General features: G+C 43.8%; 1 long non-coding RNA gene across 3 annotated transcripts in view; it reads right to left on the bottom strand.

The window, feature by feature from the left end:
- LOC126961466 (uncharacterized) overlaps window positions 1-27,433 on the bottom strand; it is a 151,928-nt gene that overhangs the window by 44,808 nt on the left and 79,687 nt on the right. For all 3 annotated transcript variants that reach the window (XR_007728311.1, XR_007728310.1, XR_007728309.1), the window contains one exon: window positions 6,120-6,274. This is a non-coding gene — a long non-coding RNA (uncharacterized LOC126961466). The remainder of the gene's footprint in view (window positions 1-6,119; window positions 6,275-27,433) is intronic.

Genomic DNA, 27,433 nt, shown 5'->3' with positions numbered 1-27,433 from the left:
GGGCTGAAGTGAAAGTTTGGCTGGAGACTTTGGACCCAGACCAATAAAGGGCTGAAGTAATGATTCCCCCTATGTAAATGAAGACTCAGCCCATGGCCAGTCACAGAAAGGTAGGCATATATAAAACAGGTGAAAAGTAAGAGCCAAAAAGGAGTGGAATTTGGTCATCTTGTATCACAGAGTTGGCGTTTTCATTCAAGGATGCGGGCTCTTTCTTATCTAGGGCCTGCGGTTTAATTTCCAGGCTATTCTCTGCTTGAAGGAGTTTTACCAAGGACCTATCCTAACTGCCTGCCTGACTGGTTTCTTCCTTCCTTCCCTCTCAGTAGAGCTGGAATTAGGACCTAGGTTGGACCCTGGAGTTCTTCTTGAACGTGAACACTACATTATTACATGCTACTTCCCATTTAAATTGCTCCTGCAAAAATCCCACCAGTCACTCTAGACCACATTTGAATGCTTTCATGACATTAGTGACTCTATAAGATCAGAGACGGTGTGATTTTTTTCCTGATAACTATCTTCAAGATATTACACATAGCCTTGCTAGCTGTTCATTACTTGTGGCTGCTTGTATTTGTTATTTTTGTTATTTTGGGGGTTTTATTGAGACTGGGTCTTACTCTGTCATCCAGGTTGGAGTGCAGTGATGTATCATAGCTCACTGCAGTCTTGACCTCCGAGGCTCAAGCAGTCCTCCTGCCTCAGCCTCCCAATAGCTAGGACTATGGGCATGCACCTCCATGTCTGGTAATTCTTACATTTTTTGTAGAGATGGGGTCCCTCCATTTCCCGGACTGGTCTCAAACTCCTGGCCTCAAGTGATCCTCCCACCTGTGCCTCTGTAATGCTGTTGGGACTATAAGCATGAGCAACCATGCCCAACTAAGCACAAGCACATTTGTTAAATGAACGAACTCTCCTAACAGGACTTGGGCATGTCAAACGTTGATGTGCATGGAACTTGAGTGAATCCATATAACTATATTAGTCTTCTGCTCCGTTAAGAAGCATAGCTTTTAACAGACGAGAAACACAGAAGCCTAAAAGGATTGAAGGAGTTGACCAAACCTGTGTAGCAGCCAGTGGCTTATACCAGATCACTTCTCTCTCAGGACTATGCTTGATGCAAAAAATAAAAAAATAAAAAAATAAAATAAAATAAAAATAAAAAAATCTGTCTCCTTGGTCTCTGATTTTCTATCTCTCCATCCATCTTTCCCTTTCCATCTCCTGCTTCATCTTTCTCCCTTGTAAGACAGAGACAGAGACTATACCATTTTGCATACCTTAACTATCTCTAAATTCCCAGAACCTAGGCAGCTTTTTATTTTATTTTATTTATTTATTTTTGAGACAGACTCTCGCTCTGTTGCCCAGGCTGGAGTGCAGTGGTATGATCTCAGTTCACTGCAACCTCCGCCTCCCAGGTTCCAGTGATTCCCCTGCCTCAGCCTCCTGAGTAGCTGGGACTACATGTGTGCACCACCACGCCTAGCTAATTTTTTGTATTTTTAGTAGAGACAGGGTTTCACCGTGTTAGCCAGGATGGTCTTGATCTCCTGACCTCATGATCTGCCCACCTCGACCTCCCAGAGTGCTGGGAGTACAGGCGTGAGCCACCACACCCGGCCCCCAGGGGGCTTTTAAAAATACGTGTTAAGTAAATGAATGAGTCAATAACTAAAACATATATTTTGACCTCAAACACCATCTTTCTTTCCTTTTGTGGACCTGAGACCACTTTTTGGATATAAATGGTTTCTGTAAGCCATACTTTTGTGAAGCAGCATGGATAGGTTGCAGAAAAAAAACAACAAACAAAACTTACCTGATGTAATCTGATGACCTGCTCAAGTCTGTAGTTACTTATTTTTTAATCACTGAGAAATTGTACCCGTGTTAGCTGATTTGCTTCCCCGTCTCATTAATTAGTATAGCTGAGTGTAATGTTCAGTACTCTGATCTTACATTAGCCTTCCAGAGAACCTCTGAAGCAATCAGGACCAACGCACAGATAGAGTGGGACTACATCGAATTCCACCTTTTCTGAAAGCCACTGACAGTCCCCTACACGTGGCTCTTTGTGTTCTGGGACATAAAGAAACAGATTCTTTTTTCCCCTACAAATCATAAAGCTTCCATTTTGTAAAAATGCAGGTCATGTACAATAGCAGGTGCAGGATTGCTAATGGAATTCTAGCTCTAAGGACATATTGCAGCTCTTTCATGCTTATAAATATGCTTCTTTGCTCTTTAGGGAGATTTCAAGAATAAATTTGGGAAGTATTAAAAGGCCACCACCTTGTGCTCATCTGTAATCGGGCTAATTTGTGGGCTTTGTTTGGATGAGCTTCTTCTTGTTTTGGGAATGAGGTGGTTAAGGTACCTTTAATGATTCCTGCCCAGTTTTGTCTGAAAGAAAAGTATTTTTGCAGGCAGCATTAGACATCTGCTGTGAGCTAGCAATGCCAACATTAGCGGTAGGCATGAAGAAAGCTTCTCAATACTTCGAACAAACTCGAGAAGATCTTGGTGCCACCTGACCTCACAAGAATCGTTGGGGAGAGACATTTCAGAGACAGTATCTTCCCAACCTACCTGCCTACAAAAGAAATCTGTGCCTGCAGGCTGCTCACACGTGCACAAGTCAATGTCATCACAGGCCATTTCCTTCTTTAATGTGAAGAGCTTCCAAAGACAAGAAAGCGCAGCGTCTGCTCTTAGTGACTGTTTTATGTTGCACCATAAGCAAGAAAGTAAATAAATGGAGGATAACCACCCCTCCCAATCTGAAAGTATAGCAGGAAGAGCACAAGGCAGACAAACCTAAGAAGCTGTGTCACCCAATGCTATTTGAGAAAGTGATGAAGGTGAAAAAAGGTGAGGTGAAGCACTTATATGGTCACAGTAAGACAGTCTGGGTTGTAATGCGATCATTTATCAATTCTCGCAGCCCTTATTATGTTCACCTCATTTGACTGTAGGAGGGATAGGGTTTCTGTTCTCTACAACTTTTCCAGATATTTCTGACTCTTAAGAAGATTTTCTAGGTCATGGTGATAATGGTTCATTTTTCTTCATAGTCTGGAAGGCTGCACCTTCTTTGTCTTGTCCACATCCTGAGAGGAGGCAGAGGTGCCATTGCCCAAGTTGGGGAAGAGGAAGCCACACCTGAACAGAACTTAATGGTTTATTTTATTTTATTTATTTAATTATTTTTGAGACAGAATCTCACTCTGTTGCCCAGGCTGGAGTTCTGTGGCCTGATCTCTGCTCACTGCAAGCTCCACCTCCCAGGTTCACGCCATTCTCCTGCCTCAGCCTCCCGAGAAGCTGGGACTACAGACGCCCGCCACCATGCCTGGCTAATTTTTTTGTATTTTTAGTAGAGACGGGGTTTCACCGTGTTAGCCAGGATGGTCTCGATCTCCTGACCTCGTGATCCGCCTGCCTCGGCCTCCCAAAGTGCTGGGATTACAGGTGTGAGCCACCGCACCCGGCCAGAACTTAATGGTTTAAAAGTGCTTCCTGGCCAGGCGCAGTGGCTCATGCTTGTAATCCTAACACTTTGGGAGGCCAAGGTGGCTGGATCACTTGAGGCCAGGAGTTTGAGACCAGCCTGGTCGACATGGCGAAACCCTGTCTCTACTAAACATACAAAAACTAGCCAGGCGTGATGGCACACCCCTGTAATTCTAGCTACTCAGGAGGCTGAGGTAGAAGAATTGCTTGAACCTGGGAGGCAGAGGTTGCAGTGAGCTGAGAATGCACTACTGCACTCCAGCTTGAGTGACAGAGTGAGACTCTATCTCAAAAAAAAAAAAAAAAAAAAAAACTGATTCCCCATTTTCCGATTTTGCTCTCTTCACAACCATGTGAGAGAATCCCTGTGGGAAGTATCCTCATTTTATGGATGAGGACAGAGAACAGCAGAGGGCTGGATGACTGTGCTGGGGCCTCAGGGCTCATGAGTGGCAGAGGCAGAGGTGGCTTGAATCCAGGTGTCCCCACTCAGCAATTCTACTAAGTATGTTCCAATAGCAGCGTCTACTCAACAGGTTTCCTTTGCTTCTTTTTAGGGTGACATGTTGGCATGATGGCAGTTAGGACCATAATGTAAAGGCAAGACCATGGACATGCCAGAGATTGTGGTCAAAAGATGTCTCCAGGTCTGTGCTTGCACTCCATAGCTGCCCAAGAGCCACCCGCTTCACCCAGAAGTTCCCCAGGTCTGCTCTCTGGCTGTGGAAACTGGTTATACCTCAGCTCCCAAGCAAATACTCTTCTCTTTTCATCCTGCCTATAGCACTACTGCAGTGCCCACTTTCACTAATATCACTCCAAGTCTCTCAGATACAGGGTAGGTCTTTATTTCTTGAAATAAAATTTTATTTTTATTTATTTATTTATTTATTTATTTATTTATTTATTGAGACGGAGTCTCGCTCTGTCACCCAGGCTGGAGTGCAGTGGTACAATCTCAGCTCACTGTGAACTCCGCCTCCTGGGTTCACACCATTCTCCTGCCTCAGCCTCCCAAGTAGCTGGGATTACAGGCACCCGCCACCACGCCTGGTTAATTTTTTGTATTTTTAGTACAGACGGGGTTTCACTGTGTTAGCTAGGATGGTATTGATCTCCTGACCTCGTTATCTGCCCACCTTGGCCTCCCAAACTGCTGGGATTACAGGTATGAGCCACTGCATCCAGCCTATTTTCATTGAATTATTATGAGTTCATTGTTTTTTTAATTTTAATTTTAATTTCAAGAGTTTTTGGGATACAGGTGCTTTTTGGTTACATGGATAAATTTTTTAGTGGTGATTCTGAGATTTTAGTGAACCTGTCACCAAGCAGTGTACACTCTACTCAAAGAGTAGTCTTTTATCCCTCACCACCCCACCCCAGCCTTCCCCTCGGAGTCCCCAAAGTCCATTGTATCATTCTTATGTCTTTGCATCATCATAGCTTAGCTCCCACTTATAAGTGAGAATATACAGTATTTGGTTTTCCATTCTTGAGTTACTTCACTTAGAAAAACGGTCTCCAGCCCCATCCAAGTTGCTGCAGAAGACATTATTTCATTCTCTTTTAGAGCTCATTGTTTTTTGTTCGTTTGTTTGTTTGTTTTGATGGATTCTTGCTCTGTCGCCAGGCTGGAGTGCAGTGGTGTGATCTTGGCTCACTGCAACCTCTGTCTCCTGGGTTCAAGTGATTCTCCTGCCTCAGCCTCCCGAGTAGCTGGGACCACAGGTGTGCACCACCATGCCCAGCAAATTTTTGTATTTTTCAGTAGAGACTGGGTTTCACCATGTTGGCCAGGATGGTCTTGATTTCTTTACCTCGTGATCCACCCACCTCAGCCTCCCAAAGTGCTGGGATTATAGGCATGAGCCACTGCACCCTGCCGAGCTCATTGGTTTTAAAGAAATCTTACACAACTAAAACTTTCATCTTGGGGGTTGACATCAGTTTCTTTTCCCACCCCTTTTCACTTCCAGTTTTCTTTCCTAGAAACAAGCCCTTTCAACAATTTTAGGTTATGCTTCTGGTATTTGTCTCTATATTTTCTACATAATATGCATGTTCTGCTATTCATGCATCAGTTTTAGATGGTGTTTACTGACTCTGTTAAGGGACATAGGTTTTTAGCTCCTATATCTCTACCTGTTTGCCTTCTCTTTCCCCCAATATGGCTATATCCCAATTTTTATTTTTACTTTTTTATTTTTTGAGATGGAGTCTTGCTCTGTTGCCCAGGCTGGAGTACAGTGGGGCGATCTCAGCTTACTGCAAGCTCCACCTCCCAGGTTCATGCCATTCTCCTACCACCACACCCAGCTAATTTTTTGTATTTTTAGTAGAGATGGGGTTTCACTGTTTTAGCCAATGAGGTCTCAATCTCCTAACCTCGTGATCCTTCCACCTTGGCCTCCCAATCTGCTGGGATTACCCCAGTTTGATCATTACACATTGTAGGCTTGTATCAATATCACATGTACCCCATCAATATGTTTAACTTGTCCATCTACAGCGATTAAAAATGAACAATTTTAAAAAGGAAAAAATGTCAATCCCAATAATTGATATCTCTCCTGCATGCAAAGTTCACTTACCTGCCTCCTAAGCTCCCCCAAAGTCTCATCCCGTGACAGCATCAGCCAGAAGTCCAGTATCTCATTGTCTAAATTCGGTCCAGGGGAAAATAAAGCTTCTCGGGGTGGTTCTTTAATAATAGCTCTTCAAACACAGTGCCTCTTAATTGGAAGACCTGTGAGTCAAAGAGACAAGTTGTCTGCAGCCAACATACATTGGTGAAACAGGAATATGAAAACTGCTAGAAACCCTCCCAATAAAAGGAAGAAAAGAGAAGACATACAGGAGACAGTGGGCCATAGCAATTCTTAAGCAAGATGCAGTTAACAGTTTCTTAGTTACGACTCGAGACCTGGGCAGGATTCTTCATGGCTCTTGGCTATGCCCACTGAACATTTGTTTCTACTTTCAGAATCATTCTTTCCTTTCCATCAAGGGTAGCCCCTGTATACAGCTGAGATGTTTTCTCAAAAGCCTGCTTTCTGCCTGTAGAAGTTTGGGGATCCAAAGTCATCTTTATAATTTGTTCTCTTTCTATTCCTTTCAGTTCAAGCTGGAGGTATTTTTGCCAAAACAATGCTTATAAAATCTTTATATATCTTCCATGAATCTTATTGGGGTTTATGCCATTAAACAAAAGCCATATCCAGAAATTTCTTTGATATAAACCTTCTCTACTTTGGACTTTTGCTGAGATGAGGAAGGGACAATGCCCTTAACCTTCTTAGAAGCCTTGTCTGACTAACAGTAGCCTGAGGGCCGGGCGCGGTGGCTCCTGTAATCCCAGCACTTTGGGAGGCTGAGGCAGGCGGATTACCTGAGGTCAGGAGTTCGAGACCAGCCTGGCCAACACGGTGAAACCCTGTCTCTACTAAAAATACAAAAATTAGCCGGGTGTGGTGGTACACGCCTGTAATCCCAGCTACTTGGAAGGCTGAAGCAGGAGAACTGCTTGAGCCCAGGAGACGGAGGTTGCAGTGAGCCGAGATCGTGCCACTGCACTCCAGCCTGGACGACAGAGCGAGACTGTGTCTCAAAACAACAACAACAACAACAACAAAAACAGTGGCCGGAGACACTGCTTTAGATATAGCTGAAGTTCTAACAGTTGTTTTTGTTACAACCAGACCCTCAGCTTCATCTTTATATCATGTTTTCCTGACACTTCCCTGGATTTTATCTTCGTATAGATGCCATTTCTTAATTTTAGGATCGTTTGCCATCTAGAGATGCTGGGGATTTTCAAACTATCAAGTTCTATCTTTTTGCTGAAGAGTCTTTCTGTGGCCTCTCTATGCTCACATTTTATTTTCAGCAGAAAAGGGAAAACATGTGGTATCCTCCACATTCTGCCAGGAAACCTCCTCGGCTAGATTACCTACTTCATTAGGTAGTTTTCCATTTTTCCTTGTTAGCACAGGTAAAAGTATTGCTAAACTTTCTGCTGTTTATAACAAGGATCCTCTTTTCTCCATTTTAAAGTAACATTTCCCATTTTTTGTTGTTGTTGTTGTTCTCAATGGCCATCAGGCTTCTACTAGCAATCTCTATAATATTCTTCAGGCTTTCACTAACACTGCCCTCAAAGTCCTTCCAGCTCCTGACCAATAGTCTGGATTTACACCCACATTTTTGGTTTTTTATTATGACTTACTCAACTGCCAGGTACCGAAGCCTTCATACTCAAAATGAACTCCAAAACTTAGCACCTTAAAACAATAATAAACATTGTACATAGTTTCTGTGTGTCAGGAATTCAGGAGTGATGTAAGCAGGTGGTTCTGGTTTGGGGGTCTCTCATGAACTTACTGTCAAGGTGTTGACTGGGGACTGAAGTCACTTGAAGACTTGACTCTGTTGAGTATCTTCCAGGGTGGCTCAGTCTGGTGGTCGGTAAGGTATGCTGGTGTTGTCCGGCTCCTGGCCCTAAGGCTGCTTGAGTGTCATCGTTAATTGTATCATGAGAACTGGCTTCTTCCAGGGCAATTGATCTAAGAGACCAAGCTGAAAGCCCCAATTTCTCTTTATAACCTAGCTTTAAAACTCACACACCACCATTTCTGCAAAATCGTAGTTGTTACATGGTCAGCCCTACTGAATATGGGAAGAGATTATACAAGGATATGAAAACCGGAATGCAGGCTCATTAGGGACTGTCTCAGAAGCTGTGTATCAGTATTTTTTCTCATTATATTTTCCTGTAATTAATAATTACCTGATTTGTTTATTTGATTAGCTTTACATGTCTTAATCTTTATTTTTTTCTCTAAGGCTTTATCATCTTTCAAATACCTGGAAATTATTTTTGCAAACCTTGAAATGTATTAGATTATTTCTGCTTCCATTGTTTTCTTATGAACATCATCCTTCATATTCCTCCATCCTTTTTTTTGGCGGGGGACAGGGGACGGAGTCTCACTCTGCTGCCCAGGTTGGAGTGCAGTGGTGCGATCCTGACCCACTGCAGCCTCCACCTCCCGGGTTCAACTGATTCTCCCACTGCAGCCTCCTGAGTAGCGGGGACTACAGGCACCCGCCACCATGCCTGGCTAACTTTTGTATTTTTAATAGAGAGGGGGTTTCACCTTGTTGGCCAGGCTGGTCTTGAACTCCTGACCTCAAGTGATGCCTCCGCCTCGTCCTCCCAAGGTGCTGGGGTTACAGGCATAAGCCACCATGCCCAGTCGTATTTCTCCATCTTCCTGCTCCATCCAGGCTCATTCCTTCCTAAGCTTGATGCACAGTTGCGATCCCAGGACTTCCCTTCACTGCTATTTTGTATTATAACTCTTGTTTACTGGATCCCACGTCTTCCTCTTTGTTGGGTTTCTTGTTTATTTTTGCCACCGCACAGGCTACAGGAGTTTGAAGAACAGTGCATGGGAGAAGAAGTTTGTGAGTTCTGTGAAATGTCTTTATTCCACCCTCACTTGTTCCTTGGCTGTCCTCGCACTTGTAAAATTGAAGAACTAAAAAAACGAGCGTCAGCTTGGTGAATATGGGTGCAATTTGTCAAATTGTAGGCTCCTTTGTAAGATATCAAGGAGCATATGGGTTTTATTTTTGTTTTTCCATTGGTAGACTCTCAATTTTCATTGTGCAGAGATCATTCCTCTGGAGCCGATTAGTTTCCCCAAAGAAGAATCTTTCATTCTCTTCCCTGGGGTGGGAGGGATGTGCCCGTGATAGCTACCTTCCAGGAGCCGGGCTGAGTTGGAGGGCTGGGGGCCTCACAGTTCAGCAGGCAGGCCCTGTAACACCCTGGATTGCGGCATCAGGCCTCCTCTGTCTTCAGCTGTGCCCCTAATCTTCAGTTCAATTTCTACAGCAAACAAAACAAATATTTCCCATTGCTCATGGGAAAGTGAGCAGAGGGGTGGTTACCTGACTCTTCAGAGTGGGCTGGATCCTGCTGGTTCAGCAGCTCAGCATGGCGTCTTCCAAAGAACTCACCTGTTTATCATCACCCACTCCCATCTGAACTCCTTCACAAACTACCTTTCCGGTCAGAGCTAAATCAATCCCCCATCTGCTTTCTGTATCCTCATCCCATCCCTTTATATATATATCTTAGCTTCTGTTTTTTTCCCTTTTCCAGTGTCATTCTCTTTGCCCATGGGTAAATACCTTTCAAAAAATTGGTTTACTGTTTATTTAGTTTGAGACAGGATCTCCCTCTGTCACCCAGGCTGGAGTGCAATGGTATGTCACAACTCACTGCAGCCTCGACCTTTGGGGCTTAGGCGATCCTCCCACCTCAGCCTCCTGAGTAGCTGGGATTACAGTCGTGTGCAACCGTGCCTCACTGATGTTTTAAAAAATACTTTTGTCAAAACGGGGTCTGTTGCCAAGTCTGGTCTCAAACACCTGGGCTGAAGTGATCCTCCTGCCTCAGCTTCCCAAAGTACTAGGATTACAGACATGAGCCACTGCACCTGGCTGCTGTGTTTTAAATTGGCATTTTGGAAAAAAAGAAAAAACCAAAAACACGTGTGATCATTTCTTTATGCATCACTGTAAGTACAGGTAATGGATTTCAATTTGTGAAACAAAAACATAACACAAAACCTCAAACCAAAGAAAGTCAACCTATGACCACTGCAGATAGGGAGCAAAAACCTACTAATATTGCCCGAGTGAGCCTGCCTCTTACAGCCCCTGTATTCTGCAAGACGGATCTTTATACCTTCCCTGAACAGGAAAGTTCCCTCCCTTTTCCAGTACCCAGCCTGCTCTCAAGCATCTGTAGCCAATACTGCCGATACAGACCTCTCAGCCAAGGAAAGCAGATGGCTTTCAGGCACTGATTAATTACCATTCTTCCTCCGCTTAGGTTTCCAGCTGTGGTTTATTTTCTCCTTCCTGGCACGGAGGCATGTCTTCTGGTACCTTCACTTCCCTGCAAAATGTCAGGAGCACTCCTGTCTTTTACTAAGTCTCTTCTGGCCATCAGCTCCACATTGCTGGTGATGAGCATCGCTTTTTGGCTTATCTCAAAGCTACCATGTGGCAATAACTTTCATCTGTAATGGAATAAAACTAATCTATGCTCGTCTGGTTCCTTGACCACTGATTGCCTGATGGAGCAAACAGGAAGCAGAAAGTCAAATGAAAGGAATCCTCCGAGGGTCAAATAAATCTTTCTGTCTGTCTTCTGGAGCCGGACCCATGAGAGAAATCAGCTCTGGGGTTTAGCTCCCTGTTTAGTCTGATTTTAAAGTTACAGGGCACATCCAAAACCAAAATGGGGTTATGAATAATGAAGCATTGGAGTCTGGCATATGGCTGGCCACATTTGTTAGCATGGAAATAGTCCATCTTGCCACATGATTTTGGGGATTTAGCAAGCTCTCCTAATCACCTGTTTTCTCTAAGCAGGGGTTCTGCAACAGAAATGCATTGTACATCAGGATCGCCCTGGAAACCTTGACATAAGACATATGTCCAGACTCTACCCCAGGAGGTTATTCCATCCAAGGCATTTGTGTTTTGAAAACAGCTCTCAGCCGGGCGCAATGGCTCACGCCTGTAATCCCAGCACTTTGGAAGGCTGAGGCGGGCAGATCACGAGGTCAGGAGATCGAGACCATCCTGGCTAACATGGTGAAACCCATCTCTACTAAAAATACAAAAAAAAAGTAGCCGAATGTGGTGGCGGGCACCTGTAGTCCCAGCTACTCGGGAGGCTGAGGCAGGAGAATGGCATGAACCTGGGAGGTGGAGCTTGCAGTGAGCCGAGATTGTGCCACTCTAGCCTGGGCAACAGAGTGAGACTCCATCTCAAAAAAAAAAAAAAAAGAAAAGAAAAGAAAACAGCTCTCTCAGTGATTTTGGTTAAGAAGCACTGTTCTAAAGAAATATCTAACGTGAAAGAGGCAACACAGTGTAACGATTATTAAAAAATAAAAATCTGGATGCATGGGTGTAGGTCCTGGGCCTGGCTAAGTTGTTTTCTCTCATTAATCGGGAGACCATATAATTTATCATCCACATTAGGACATATTTGAAAGGAAAAGAGGGAGCCATTAATAACTATGTCAGGACAAGATGCATACATTGAGGCTGTGCGGACACACCAGTCATCCTACTCATTAGTCAAATGCGAGATTGAAGTAGAGAACTCTGAGGTCCCTTTCAGACTCATGATTCTATAATTCATGACAACTGGGACAAGTGCATGCAGGACAGAGTCTCATTCTAAGAGTTGTTGAGGCACCATCTACACTCAGGAAGGCTGAGATTCTAAGTGCAAGCAGGACAGAGTTGTTGAGGCGTCATCTATACTCAGGAAAGCTGAGATGGGCAGCGTTCACAGCTCAGAGGCTGAGACCTGATGGTGCGTGAGGCTGAGGGACCAGGCAGATCAAGCTAACAGGAGGAAATGACCCTTCTAGGGCAAAGGCCCCAAAAAGCATGGGTCAGGAGGGGCAGATTCACAATCAGGGTTCATCAGAGGCAGCTGCTATTGCCATCAGAACCCCTGAGGATGGGCATAGCTGTTATTTGAGGTCTACTGACTTTTTACGCACGCTTCTGGGTCATATTCAGTGTGATACTCTTAAGACATTTACACACATTTCTGTATTATCTCCCATACGTGACACAAGCAATTTGTACAGCCATCTCCTTGGTGCCTCTGCCATGTGGCACAATTAGGGAAAAGGGTATTTAGGTTAATCTAATGTTCTAGTTAATTATAAATTAGTATATAAATTATACCATACACGGCTGGGTGCGGTGGCTCACGACTGTAATCCCAGCACTTTGGGAGGCCGAGGCAGGCGGATCACCTGAGGTTAGGAGTTCGAGACCAGCCTGACCAACTTGGAGAAGCCCCATCTCTACTAAAAATACAAAAAATCTGCTGGGCGCGGTAGCGCATGCCTGTAATCACAACTACTCAGGAGACTGAGGCAGGAGAATCGCTTGAACCCAGTGGGCAGAGGTTGCAGTGAGCTGAGATTGTGCCATTGCACTCCAGCCTGGACAACAAGAGTGAAACTCTGTCTCAAAAACAATATATATATGGCATGGTGTATATATATATATAGCATGGTATATACACACACACACACACCATACACAATATATACACCACACACATATACACCATACATATATACACACACACACACCATACACATGAATATGGTATAAGCAGAGATTTGAGGACAGAGGCAAACAGAGACAGAGCGAGAGAAGACAAAGAGAAGGAAGGAAGACCGAGAGACAGAGGGAGAAAAGGAGTGAGGAAAAGAAAGAGGGAGGAACAGAGGAGGAGGAGGGAAAAGAGAGAGACAGAGACAGAGAAAGCATGATAACATAAACAGAGAAGCAAACAGAAAGATGGGGAGAGACACCGAGAGAGAAGGAGAGACATACATGAAGAGTTAGATGTACACACATGAGCATGCACACACATGAGTGTGTCTCCGGGAAAAATAAAAGGTAAGTCCACGGTTAGATTTTGTAGTCAAAACCTTGGAAAGGCTTGTATTGGAACGTAGGAAGTGGAACGGCTCATACAGTTGCTGAAGCTGTTTTGATGAACACAATCCAGTTCATTTCACGTAGATCTAAGCTCACGCTGTTTGGAAGGAAATTGCTCACTGCAGCTATGCTTTAGGGGTGTGATCAGAGGGGCTGGCATTGATGGAAAGCTTCTCCCCACCGCCCTAGGAGGAAGCCGGCAGATTGTGAACAGCTCTGTTCTCACAACTGTGGCAGTGTCATCTGTTTGTCAGAATCGTGCCCTGAATGCAGCATTTGGGATGTGCACATGCTTAGCCCGGGATTAGAATTCTCCTGGCTGCAAAATCGTTTTGCTTCTTGCTGATTTCTTACCTTTGGCAGAGAATGGCAGCACAGCAAGGAGAAATTGCTATTGTCTGGTTAAGAGTTATTTTCAGAGAGTCTTGGAGAGGCTATCTGTCCCTGAGGGAATGCAGGAGGAGAAGGAAGCCAAGAGGTAATTATTTGGCTTGACAGGTGACATGGGGTGATGTGGCTGAAAGGCCAGCAGGAGGCTGGGGTCTCCAGGAAGAGCTTTGTAAACAGAAACTTGCTTTCACTTGGAAAATGCTGTGCATACTTCTCCTCGCTGCACATCAAAAAGGACAAACTGAGCTGCAGAAGGCCTAGGGAGGGGCCAATGCAATAGTTAAGGGCATGGAGATCTGGGAAGATGGGAAGCATTAGGATCTTCAGTCCAGAGCGGCAGAGGATGAGGAGGGAGAGGATAGATCTCTGAAACAAAGGAAGGGAAAGGGTGGGGTGCATGGGCTCGGTCACAAGATTCCTGGATATCAAACCCTTGAAGGTTTAGAAAGGTCATTTTAGGAAAAAAAATTTTACAAAGCATGGATTTTTATGGTGAACAGTAAACTTGGGAAAGTGTTAGACAAACTCAATGAACATGTTTAGAAATGATAAATGTTGAAGATATTAATACAGGCAGGAAGGGTGTAGACAAATCTCTACAGTGCACAAGAATGGCTTCGTCTGCTCACATCCCTTGCTAAGGGGATGGCCCTTTCCAGGCTTCTCCTGCCTAACTAGCTTGGCTTCAGTTTGCCCTTCCTGGGCCCCACAACCAACTGGGCTAGGCGGGGGCACCTAACCCAAGGGCAACCAACTCTATCCTATTGTTATTTCTTTTTTTCCCCCCCACTCAATCCTGCATGAAAAAGCTATACCTTAGACAATCCCATGACATAAAGAAGAGCATCGTCAGTACCCGGGACAGGGCAGGGCTCAACCCTCCTAAGAGTTAACTCTACATGACACCTACTGTATGCCGGGTACTCTGCTAAGTGCTTACCGTACATCGCACAGTCACATTTAATTCTCATAACTCAATAAGGCAGCAACTATTTTTAATTCCATCTCACAGAGGAGAAAGTCAAATGGAGAAGGATTAGCAAACAGCTAGGATTGGAGCGCCAGTCAGTCTGACTCCTGAGCCCAAGCTTTAACTCTATACTTTAGCTCTATACTGACTCCCATCAACTCTGGCCTCTATCCTCCTCTTGTTTTCCTTTTCTATTCATTCCCATTCTCTCCAATAACCCCTACCCTTTTCTGTGTCATCAAACTTCTATGACTGGTTGTGAAGCTCCTAAGTGTCATTTCGGGTACTTTCAGTAAGTCCATAGAAAACAAACTAAAATAATTTAAATAATAAAGATGATGATTTTTTTTCCTTCACATAACAGGAAGCTTAGAGGTAAAGAAAATCCAATGTTTTTCTAGCTAATGACTCAGCATCAATAACAAGGCTCTATCTTTCTCTTCTACCATCCTTTGCTTGTTGGCTAGCTCCCCTCAGGCTCACAAGATGGCTACAGCAGCTCTGGACAGCACATCCTTAAACCCCAGTTTCAGAGAAAACAAACATGACTCCTTTCTTATGCGTTTCCTTTAAATAATGAAGAAATATTTCTCAAAGTCCCTGGCAGATTTTTCCTCACATCTCATTGGTCAGGATTCAGTCACATGGCCATGCTAAACCAATCACTGGTAAGAAAAGTGGGATAACTGTTATTGTTTAGACCAACAATAATATACATGATTCGACAAGGGGACCAGTGAACAGAAGAACAGAAATCAGAATTCTGACAACGTAAAAGAAGGCAGAAGTCATTGTCAGGTAGGCGACCACAGTTATTTTCTTTTGATCCCAGCAAACATCTGCTTCAGTCAGTTAGCATCCTTGCACCTGACTCATTCATTCTTGCCTCATTAATTTCTCATACTGTTGTTTCCTTCCTAGACACTTTCTACCTGGTCAATCTCCCCAGGATCCAGCCTGGGTCTCTCCACAACTGTTTCTCTGATATTTAATCCTTACTAACTTTTTCCTCTCTGAACTTTCTTATATTTACTGTGACTTCTTTTTTTTTTTTTTTTTTTTTTTTTTTTTTTTGAGATGGAGTCTCGCTCTGTCACCCAGGCTGGAGTGCAGTGGCTCAATCTCAACTAACTGCAAGCTCTGCCTCCCGGGTTCTCACCATTCTCCTGCCTCAGCCTCCCAAGTAGCTGGTACTGCAGGCACCCACCACCACGCCCGGCTAATTTTTTTGTATTTTGAGTAGAGACGGGGTTTCACGGTGTTAGCCAGGATGGTCTCCATCTCCTGACCTTGTGATCTGCCCGACTCGGCCTCCCAAGGTGCTGGGATTACAGTCATGAGCCACCACACCCATATAATGTAGCTATTAGCTGTTATGAAATTGTCAGGATTTACTCCTGTTTCTCAAAAAATAGTTTGAGAAATTTCATTGGAATAGAAATTAGGAGAGATGATCTTTAAAGAGACTTTCAACTCTCATATTTTATGACTCCACAAGTCTACAGTAACTGGTCTCTCTCCTTTGAGACTGTTCACTCACTGAGGACAGGGTCCAAGCCTATGTGTCTTTATGTGTTCAACAACATGTAACATGGTGATTGATGCATTTTGGGAATTCTGTAAATAATCATTGATTGACTGACTGGTCAATGGCTGCTCTAAACACCACTAATTCACTACTCAAGAGATTCTCACTGACTTTGGACATGAACTCTCCTAACTAGATTCAAGCAGGTGGTTGATAATTTGTTTTTCTGTCATGGCTGGATCTTAATGTTGGTATCTGCCCTAGAATATAGGTGATTTGCCCAACGACATTTGGACACCTGGTGAAAGGTGGAACACAGACAAGTGAGCAGGTGTACAGAGCATGAAAAAGAAGGTGTTCTAGAAGTGAGCTCAATAAACACCCACACAGAAATAGCCAGCATAGACCATGACAGAGAGTCATGGGTAACAGCACAGGGAAAGAGCCTTAGGTGATCCAGAATTCACCAGAGAGGGTGGAGCAGATCCCCCTTGAATGTGACTCAGGGCCAGGAGGGTTAGGCATATTTAATATACTTCATGTCAGTGTAATGTTCCTAAAAATAGAAGATCAAAGGTGTTCAATCTGCTTGATTGGTAAAGATATTCAGGAAATACTTTGTGCACGGTGGCTCACACCTGTAATCCCAGCACTTTGGGAGGCCGAGGTGGGCAGATCATGAGGTCAGGAGATCAAGACCATCTTGGCTAACACAGTGAAACCCCATCTCTACTAAAAATACAAAAAAATTAGGTGGGCGTGGTGGTGCGTGCTTGTAGTCTCATCTACTCAGGAGGCTGAGGCAGGAGAATGGCGTGAACCTGGGAGGCGGAGCTTGCAATGAGCTGAGATTGTGCCACTGCACTCCAGCCTGGGTGACAGAGCGAGACTCCGTTTCAAAAAAAAAAAAAAAAAAAAAAAAATTAAAGTTAATCAGGAAATAAAGAAAGCATTGTAGTGAACATGAGATTAAAATATAGGGAAACACCAGTCTGGCGTGGATGTCCCCTGCCTGTCTCTTGTAATTCCCAGCATTACCTATCCCAACACCTGGCATGCTTCACAGCAATAGTCTGTTTATGTGTCTGACTTTGCCAGTATTGTGAGACCTGTGATGGCAGAAGCCCTGCGTCGTTCATCAACATATCCCCTGTGTCTGTTGGATGAAGAGACCCAGTGTCCACTTGGCACTAACAGGATATGTGGTTGTCACTGTGACCTCCATATATTTCATCTGCCCTTCCGGGGCACTTAGCACCCTCCCTGGGGCTCCTCTTCTCTTCTGTCCTCAGATACAGAAGCCACCCCATAGAGGATTCGATGTCCTTAGAGAACATGGAAGCTCCACTGCACAGATGAGGAAACCAAGGCTCAGATCAGGAAAATCAGGGGAAGCCAGAGGGAAGCAGTGAATCCGCAGCACATCTCGAGCCTCAGCTGAGACCACCTCTACATCCTCACTCTTGTTGCTAGGCAGCACTGCTTCAGATTTTCAAAGTTTGCTGAAATTCTAAAATACACCACTGAAATTGGTTTGCTCACTTTTAGCTTTATGGAGGGTGGAAGTGAAAGGGGGTGAGTTAATACTTCATCAGTCCTCTTACACATAAGCTTTTATTTCCACTATAACATCGGTGAAGAGACATGGATAGTAACGTGAGTAGTACAGAGGTGAGGGGTAGGGGAAGCTGATGGAAAAGAGGAGCCCAGTGGACCTGCTGAAGCCATTGTTCCCCTTCACCACTCATTCAGTTCCACTCCTTAGCTTGGCATTTAATGTCCTTCCTGATTCTTGCCTCACCTGCTTTGTTGGCCATATGTTTCCTAAATAATAATAATAACGCAACTAGAATTTTCAAATAACTTTCACATTCACTCTTGATTTGATCTGCAGATGACTAGATGTATCAGGGAGTAGGATTTGTCCAGGAGGAAAGGTCTGGGGCATGCAGTCTGTTGACCTTGCTGAGGTCAGTATGAAGTCCTCCCAGAAGCCACCTCTTCTAGATCTTGCCTGGGGCTTTCCCCCAAAGCCCTGGTCTCCCTCCACACCTCACTCACTCACTCTGCATCACTGTCACCACTCAGAATGCACAGCTGGCTGAATCCTTCCTTAACTCCTTTATTTTTAATTAGAGACAGGGCCCTACTCTGTCACCTAGGCTGGAGTGCAGTGGCATGATCACAGCACACTGCGGCCTCAAACTCCTGGGCTTAAGTGATCCTCCCTTCTCAGTCTCCTAAGTAGCTGGGACTACAGGCACAAGAGAGTACACCCAGCTAATTTTTATTTTTTTATTTTTTTATTTTTTGTAGAGATGGGGTCTCGCTCTGTTGCCCAGGCTGGCCTCAAACTCCTGGCCTAAAGTGATCCTGATCCTCCTGCCTCAGCCTCCCAAAGTGCTGGGATTACAGGTGTGAGCCAGTGCACCTGACCCTCTTTCCTCAACTCCAAATTCAAATCCCACTTACTCCATAAAACCTTCCCTGAACACTCTGGCCCTCTCTCAGTCCTCGCAACTTGAACCTGTTCCGATGGCCCCACCTTATGATGGGCTGCCTTGGACTACTCAGTGACTATGATGTATTCATGTCTGTCTCTCCTGAGCATGTCAGATACAACATGCCTCAATTTCATTTACCCACCGAGCCATTGTCAGTATCAGTTGGTGACTGACAGCTCCCCTAGGGTTGTGACAAGGAGCATGAGTCAAGCTGGCACGTACCAAACGTGAAGACTCAGTCTACTTGGTGGAACTCAACTAGCCCCAAAGATCCCCTGCTGCCTAACGTCTGGGAAAATTACAGCTGAGACTGGGACCTCGAATGTCATTAATGTTTTCTATTAAAAGCACCATTTCCCGTTAATATTTGGAGGGTAATTGATTTCTAGCAGTGCAGCTCAGGGAAGGGCTGAAGGTGTTATGGCGAGGGGGGAATGACTTCATAAGTCTCCCACTGAGCTGCCACAAAGCCAAATGAAACTATCTCCAGCTCCCTGAGGACCGAGAAGGAGATTAGACAGAGCTCAGGTGAAGACTATTGGATGAGTCACTCAGTCTTCAGAGGAAAAGCCATGCTTGTAATAGCATTGGCTTGCCAAAGATAAAACAGAATTTAAAAAACAGGTAATTTTAAAAGCCCCAAATCAGGCCAGGCGCGATGGCTCATGCCTGTAATCCCAGCACTTTGGGAGGCCGAGGTGGGCAGATCATGAGGTCAGGAGATCGAGACCATCCTGGCTAACACGGTGAAACCCCGTCTCTACTAAAAATACAAAAAATTAGCCGGGCCTGGTGGCGGGCACCTGTAGTCCCAGCTACTTAGGAGGCTGAGGCAGGAGAATGGTGTGAACCCAGGAGGCGGAGCTTGCAGTGAGCCGAGATCGTGCCGCTGCACTCCAGCCTGGGCGACAGAGCGAGACTCCGTCTCAAAAAAAAAAATAAATAAATAAATAAAAATAAAAGCCCCAAATCAAAGGTTGAGATACTTTATAAACTTTGAACCATGCCAAAAGAAAACCCTGATCATTTATTGCATCTGGAAAAGAGTGTGTTTACAACGAGTAAAGAGAAATTCATGAAATTTTCATATTTTATGACTGCCAATTCACTGATGTAATTATACCCTCATTTACTTATTCTCTCAAAAATGGTATTTTTCAGGATTTTCTCTGTGCCAGGCACTACTCAAAGGTTTGCGATAAAATCTTATGGGACAAATATGCTTACATACAAGTAACTCCTGTTCTAGTGGATTGTCCTTATGTAATAAGCAAAAGATATTATTTCCATTTAACAAAAGAAGAAACAAAATTTCAGAGGAACTTGGTGAATTTCCTATGTCACATCTCAAATAATTAAGAAAGCCTCTGGCTGGGTGCGGTGGCTCATGCCTGTAATCCCAGCACTTTGGGAGGCCAAGGCGGGTGGATCACGAGGTCAGGAGTTCAAGACCAGCCTGGCCAAGATGGTGAAACCCCGTCTCTACTTAAAAAAAATAAAAATTAGCCAGGCATTGTGGTGGGCGCCTGTAATCCCAGCTATTTGGGAGGCTGAGGCAGGAGAATCACTTGAACCCGGGAGGCAGAGGTTGCAGTGAGCCTAGATTGGGCCACTGCACTCCAGCCTGGGCGAAAGAGTGAGACTCCATCTCAAAAAAGAAAAAAAAAAAAAAAAGCCTTTAAATAACTGTTGTGAGAACCTTCTGTCAAACCTTGACAACAGTCCCCAAAGATCTACATTTTATCACATAAGTCAGTAATTCTCAACTTGATACCTCTATTCTCTCTCCCTGAATCACAGTAAATCTTGAAGTCCACAAAAAATGGAGGTCGTGAATTGAGGTATGCATGTCTTCAGAATTCAGGATTATATGGCCAAACTCTCTATTGCCTCCCCCAGTGGTGTGGGGAACAAAATGGTTAGCCTGAGAACCCATGCATCCCAGATTTATGTGCACAAGTCATTTTTTATACAGACAAGAAACTCTTTTCTTGCACCAACAGAGCTAATCTTAGGGTCAGGAATATTCCTGAAGAATCTGGCAGAGACTCAACTCTGGGGTGCTGGGTAGCTTGTTTTAAGGTTGCATGAGACTAAATTTATTCTTCCCTCATGCTTAATTGGAGCATTCATTTCCCCCCTCTGGCTCCCTGATCTGAAAGAAACATCTATTACTGACACAGAGGAACAAAAGGACGTCTCCTCCAATTTGTTAATTATGTTCTGTTCTGTGACCAACAACAGGAGAATAAACTGTTGAAAAGAGAAAAAAACCCCAAGTTCTGGCCCTTCTGGGAGGGGTGCGGCATCCGTATACAGGAAGAGATGGAGCCATCTCTTTAAAGGACGAATAGGTTGATTTTTGGTGGGCTTTGTCAGTTTCATTTCCACACATTGGCTCTGAGGGGCACCCGCGGAGCAGCTTGATTTGGCTGGGCCCCAGCAGCATTTTCATACTTGTAGGTGGAAGATGAGGAAGCCAAGTGGAGAGGAAGTGAGGGGCTCTGTATTAACAGACGATGACTTATTGCCAAACTGAATAATGTGATGGTTTCAAATGCTGTGTACCTGATTGATCTGTCCTTTTCTTGTCTTCAAGAATTCATGTATAAATGTTTTAGAAGATTGCTAATGTCGTGCCAATGAATCTCTTCAAGAGCTCTTTTTTGGGGAATAAATAGCTATAGTCTCTTCTGCTTCGATGTTGCTCATCTTTTCTGATGGCATTGTGTGGAATCAACGGGCAACATTTCAACTTTCCGCATGCAGACACAAACCACGCACACGCATACACACACACACGCAGAGACGCACACTCTCACTCTCTGTTTAGAAATTTTTGCCTTGTAGCCTACTTTTTAAGGAGGCTCTTAGCTAATTTTTTAAGTCCCTAACTGGCCTTAATTTTTTTTTTTTTTTTTGAGACAGAGTCTCGCTCTGTTGCCCAGGCTGGAGTACAGTGACAGGATCACTGAAGCCTCTATCTCCCCAGGCTTAAGCAGATCCTTCCACCTCAGCCTCCTGGGTAGCTAGGACTATAGGTGCATACCACCATGTCCAGCTAATTTTTAAATTTTTTTTAAGGACTGGGTCTCCCTGTGTTGCCCAGGCTGGTCTCAAACTCCTGGGCTCAAATGATCCTCCTGCCTCAGGCTACCAAAGTGCTGAGATGAAAGGCATGAGCCACTGCACTGGGCCAGGCTTTTATTTATTTATTTATGTGAGACCGAGCCTCACTCTGTCACCAGGCTGGAGTGCAGTGGCCCAGTCTCGGCTCACTGCAACCTCTGCCTCTCAGGTTCAAGTGATTCTCCTGCCTCAATCTCCCAAGTAGCTGGGATTACAGGCACGAGCCACCACGCTCAGCTAATTTTTGTGTTTTTAGTAAAGATGGAGTTTCACTGTGTTGGCCAGAATGGTCTTGATCTCTTGACCTTGTGATCCATCGCCTCGGCCTCCCACAGTGCTGGCCAGCATGAGCCACCCGCCTGGCCAGCTTTCACTTTTTAAAAGCCTTACCTGTCTATTAACTCTCCTCAAGTGCATTCTTTTTAGACAATGGCAAGGCTGGAAATACAAAGGCTTTTTTGTTTTAGTTCAATGCTGGGCATAAAACAGGCCCTCAAACTATTGATGAATGGAGGCGCCTACCTGGGGAAACTTCCTAAGCCATGAGCAATAGGAAGCCTTACTCCTAAAAGACAGGAGCTATTACCGTGATTTGCAAAACACTGTTGAGGATTAGAGCTCAATCAACAGACAGAAGGCAACTCCATCTTAAGCAGAAGGCAATGCTAGTTTTATCTCTGAGGACCAACATTTTAACCTTGAACGAGGTTAAATTAATCTTGCTTAAATTTTCTGAGCCTCCATGTCCTCGTCTGTAAAATAGAGACAATATTACTGCGTGGCTTGGAGAGCTGTTGTGAGAATCGGATGATACAAGCATGTATAGCATGTACAGCACAGTGCCAGGCATAGGAAAAACACTCTGTAATTGAGCTCTTATAATTTTTAGAATACTCTGATAATTATTCCAGTAACCCAGAGGCCTTCTGGTGGGGTAGAAAGATCACTGGCTTAGGAGCCAGAAACCAGGGAGCCTGCATTTAAAGTATCAGTCAAAAGGTAGCCGTGCCTATCACTGATTTCACATATGATGTCCCATTCCCCAGTGCAATTTAAATGGCAGTGGAGTTACACACATTTTCTCTCCCCACTAAGATGTGGGAAATAACAGGGAAAAGTCAAAGTGTGACAAAGAGTGTTTCCATTTAATTTATTGAGTAGGCTACCTTTATGGCCTTTTTTTTCTTAAAATGCTTGGGGCCGAGTTGGAGAAAAGCTAATAGGAACATTTTCTGAGGAAAAGTGTTCTACAAGCTTCACTGGAAGAAGATGGACCATCTTTCTCTTTTAAAAGGCTTTTTGTGAGGAGCTCCAGATGAGCCACAAAACAGCAAGATCCATCATTTTGGCAGGATGGTTTTGCAAGGGGGCCCTGCAGCCCTAACCGTAGCCCTAAATGGCAATCTCTACTTATCTGGGACAATTTCATAGAAAAAGAGAAGCAAAACCACTTTTCATAGAGTTTCAGTTTCTTATTAGATCTGTAGAGAGCTCCCAAACTTTAGAAAAAAGGACAATAGAATGTTTCAGTGGTTTTTATGATGATTTCCTTCCATTGCTTATTCCTTATTTTTACTCGGCATGTCTACACAGCATACGGCTATTTCCAACCTCATTCTTCTACTTAATATTATGATGAATATACGTTTTCATGAATTGGCAGAGCTTACATATTCATCAATTATAATATTTCTCAGCTCTGAGATTTCCTACATGTCATAAAACTAGAATTATTAAATGATAAAGCTAGATAGATAGCTATATTACATCTCACAAAAGCCAACTTTTATGAAATCCTTACTATGTGTCAGGCACTGTGCTAAATGCTTTACATATTCATTTCATGTAACCATCCTAATAGTCCTATGAGATAGGTCCAACTAAACTTTCCATTTCATAGATGAGGAAACCAAGGCTAAGGTGGCTAAATGGCTTGTTCAGAGTCATACAGCTAGCAGGGCTGAAATGCAAACTTACACTTAGCCACTAGGCTATGAGCTAGGTACCATATGGTCTTTATGTTTCAGAAGAGGATCCTTGGAGTCCCAAAGAGGTGTGTGAGTTTGCTCAGAGCCATCCAGGGCTGGAACCCAGTTTTCTGGACTCTGAGGTCCCTGATCATTCCGCTGTATACCTCACTCTGCCTCTCAGCAAGAGAAGTGGGGCTCCTGTATCTTTTTGGAACTCTCCTTTTCCTTCCCGTGTTTGCAAAATTCACAGTGAATACTCTTATGTAATTGAAAATTAAATTTTTATGTGAATTAGTTTTGACAATGACACAGCTCCTGTTTTTTCATTCCTGCTCCTCAAGTCATATTCTCTTGGAGCAGTCTACATTTTCCAAAGTTTTAGGTTCAGAAAGCTCCCTTGAAATCCACAAGAACTCTCCTGGAATCCTCAAATGACAGCTCTGAGGCACCAGATTCCCCTGGGACAAGATAACTGTCCACTCCAGTCGATCAGTTGCTAGGGCTTTGTCTCTTTAGGAAGCAGAAGAAAACCCACGTGTCCTCCCCATAATAGAACCTAAATGAAGAAAATGATCAGATAAGAAATGCACCCAGATTCAAATTAAGTTTAAACAAGCTAAACAATCTTGTTTTCAGCCTGTTCCTTCTAGATATAGCCGTGGCAGATCCTTAAACAAATGGTCTCAATGTGCATTACCCACACCTGTCAAAATCGCATGCAGTCCTAGCCGATCCGGGTATCACTGTTTGTATCCCATGAGGAGAATGATGGATGAGACCTGTTCCTTGTGTGTGGCATTGTTTATTTACTTTCCAGATGAATTCATATTACAAGAAACCTCTGGAATGGTTGTTATCCCTGTAATCTAATTTACTGCTCTGGGCACCTGATATGTTCTATACCTTAGATAATGTTAATTTTATTCTTTTGTGAGCTGTGCCTGGTGTTCACAAAAAGCCATAAGATGTAATTTATTTCTCCCCACTTGCCTTCTAAATATTAATTCTATTGAAAAATGGTTAAATAGATTATGTAAATCATGGTCATTGCAACCACTTTAAAGGTTAATCCTGCCATCATGTAGCCAGATAATTAATTTGAATTCGCTTCCAAGCACTAACTCTCAGGAAAGCCAAGGTGTAATGGGTTGGAGTACCCTATTATGGAGGTCACTGTGTGCCTGCCTGTGATTAAATTTGGAAGAAACAAATCTCAAAGTTTTGAGAACAAAAGCTCCTTCGGGCCATCGAAGAGCCCAGTGCATCATGGGATTAGAGCCACACTTTGTCTGGAATTTTAGGAGATAGATTTTACTTATACATCTTCTGCTTCCTTGAGTAAGTGCCACTTCCTTTATTGGGAAGCCAGGCATGGTTTTGTTTCAGGGATTCTGGGGCAGTCCTGCTGCTTCCAACGAAAAAAACTTCACCCACTTTCCAAAAATTACAGGCCAGAGGAGACCTTATCAGATGTTGTCATTAGCTTCAACTGTCTGTTGCCACACCTTACACCTGAGCACATCCACTGATGAGTCATCCATCCAAGGGCATGAGCCACCAGTCTGGGTTGATAGAGGATCCCTCATTGCCAGCTGAATCGGAGGATCTTTTCCACTGATTCATGCTCCTTAGTCAGGGTGATGTGCACTTGAAGCTTATTCAATTTTTCAGGCCTTCTTTTTTTTTTTTTTTTTTTTTTGAGACGGAGTCTCGCTCTGTCTCCCAGGCTGGAGTGCAGTGGCTGGATCTCAGCTCACTGCAAGCTCTGCCTCCCGGGTTCCCGCCATTCTCCTGCCTCAGCCTCCCGAGTAGCTCGGACTACACGCGCCCGCCACCTTGCCCTGCTAGTTTTTTTGTATTTTTTTAGTAGAGACAGGGTTTCACCGTGTTAGCCAGGATGATCTCGATCTCCTGACCTCGTGATCTGCCCGCCTTGGCCTCCCAAAGTGCTGAGATTACAAGCTTGAGCCACCGCGCCCGACCAGGCCTTCTTTTAAGAAAAAACCCCGTCTCTACTAAAAGTACAAAAAAATTAGCCGGGCGTGGTGGCGGGCACCTGTAGTCCCAGCTTCTTGGGAGGCTGAGGCAGGAGAATGGCGTGAACCCGGGAGGTGGAGCTTGCAGTGAGCCGAGATCACACCACTGCACTCCAGCCTGAGCGATTGAGCCAGACTCCGTCTCAAAAAAAAAAAAAAAAAGAAAAATATAAATTTAAAATTAGATGCAAAATGAGTATGTACTTAGAATGTGAAAAGAAACCACAGTCATGAATTTTAAAAAGCTAACACTATAAATATAACTGAAGCCATAAAATGACACTATTTTATTTTTTAATTTCCTGACATGCCTTTATAATACATTTTTCCTAATTTTCTGACTGCCTACTCTTTGATCGTGTCTTTGTATGACAGCAATTTTGTAATACCATTTTCTATAGAGAGAATAGGAAGATAATTTCATCCTTCCTCTACCATAGATCATCGGAATTTGTTTCTTATTATTGATAGGTTGAATAAAAGATACCAACTTTACAGAGACATACTTGCTATTTTTAATACAGTTTCAGATTTAGACCCTACAAAAAGAGGAATTCTGATGAATTCTATTTCATGTAATTTCCATCAAAAAATTAAAAAAATATATTTAAGGTGAGTTTATAGTTGTATATCTTGCATTATCGAGTATCTCCCTGACAAGAGAGAGCTTCAATTTTGACTAGGCGTTGATGCGAACCAAGTCATTCTCTACTTCAGTTTTACTCATGTGATGATTAGAACTTTCCTAGACTAGCTTGGCTCCAAACATCTCAAAGCTTATTTCTTCTCCAATACCCAGATACTTTCCTGCCAGTTGTGGTGAATTCATTTATATTCTGATGCAACTTCTGGCCTTGCATCTTAAGTTATGATGCTAAGTAAGTCAGCACAGTCAGTGTTAGGTATATTTCTGGAAGTATTCCTCCACTGAAATGACTACACATGGAAGTGATTAAAAGTCATATGCAGGCTGGGTGTGGTGGCTCATGCCTGTAATCCCAGCACTTTGGGAAGCCAAGGTGGGCAGATCACTTGAGGTCAGGAGTTGGAGACCAATCTGGCCAACACGGTGAAACCCTGTCTCTACTACAAATACTAAAATAAGCTGGGTGTGGTGGCGGGTACCTGTAATCCCAGCTACACAGGGGGCTGAGGCAAAAGGATCACTTGAACCTGGGAGGCAGAGGTTTCAGTGAGCCGAGATCAAGACACTGCACTCCAGCCTGGGCGACAGAGCGAGACTCCGTGTCAAAAAAAAAAAGAAAAACAAAACAAAACAAAAACTATATATATGTGTGTGTGTATATGTATATGTATATATGTATACATGTTTTATATATCTCCCCTTAAACCCAGACTAAATGTATCCCCAACTCAAATTCCCCTTAGCCAGCCCATGACCATTGCAGAGCCACCTGCTAGATGAGGAAGCAGGACAGAAGGGAAGTTGTAATGAAAAGCCATTGACCTCCCCTCCAATTAAAATATCCCCCCTCCAATTTTGCCCTTCCTATGATCATATGGATACATTGTTAGCACCTCTTATAAGCCCTGGAAAGGGGCCTTTGGAATGACTTTCAAACTTCACCTTCACAGTGTCTCTGCCTCTATTTCTCCATGGTGTTTAGTGGTTTCCTGTCTTCCCTCTCCTGCAGGCACCTAAACCTACTTGTCAAACTTTGAGCACCAAATTACATCTCTGCCTGCTTGACTTCATTTCTTTTTGACTGTCTCTTGGATTACTACTCTTCTCTTGTCTACAAACCTCTCATTCTAATTATCTAGAACATTCCAAAGTATACCTCAAATATTTCACC

The sequence above is a fragment of the Macaca thibetana genome, chromosome 8 (genome assembly GCF_024542745.1).
Source record: "Macaca thibetana thibetana isolate TM-01 chromosome 8, ASM2454274v1, whole genome shotgun sequence".
NCBI lineage: Eukaryota > Metazoa > Chordata > Mammalia > Primates > Cercopithecidae > Macaca > Macaca thibetana.
Note: the sequence above shows the minus strand (reverse complement) of the source record. Positions and strands in the feature narration are given on the sequence as shown.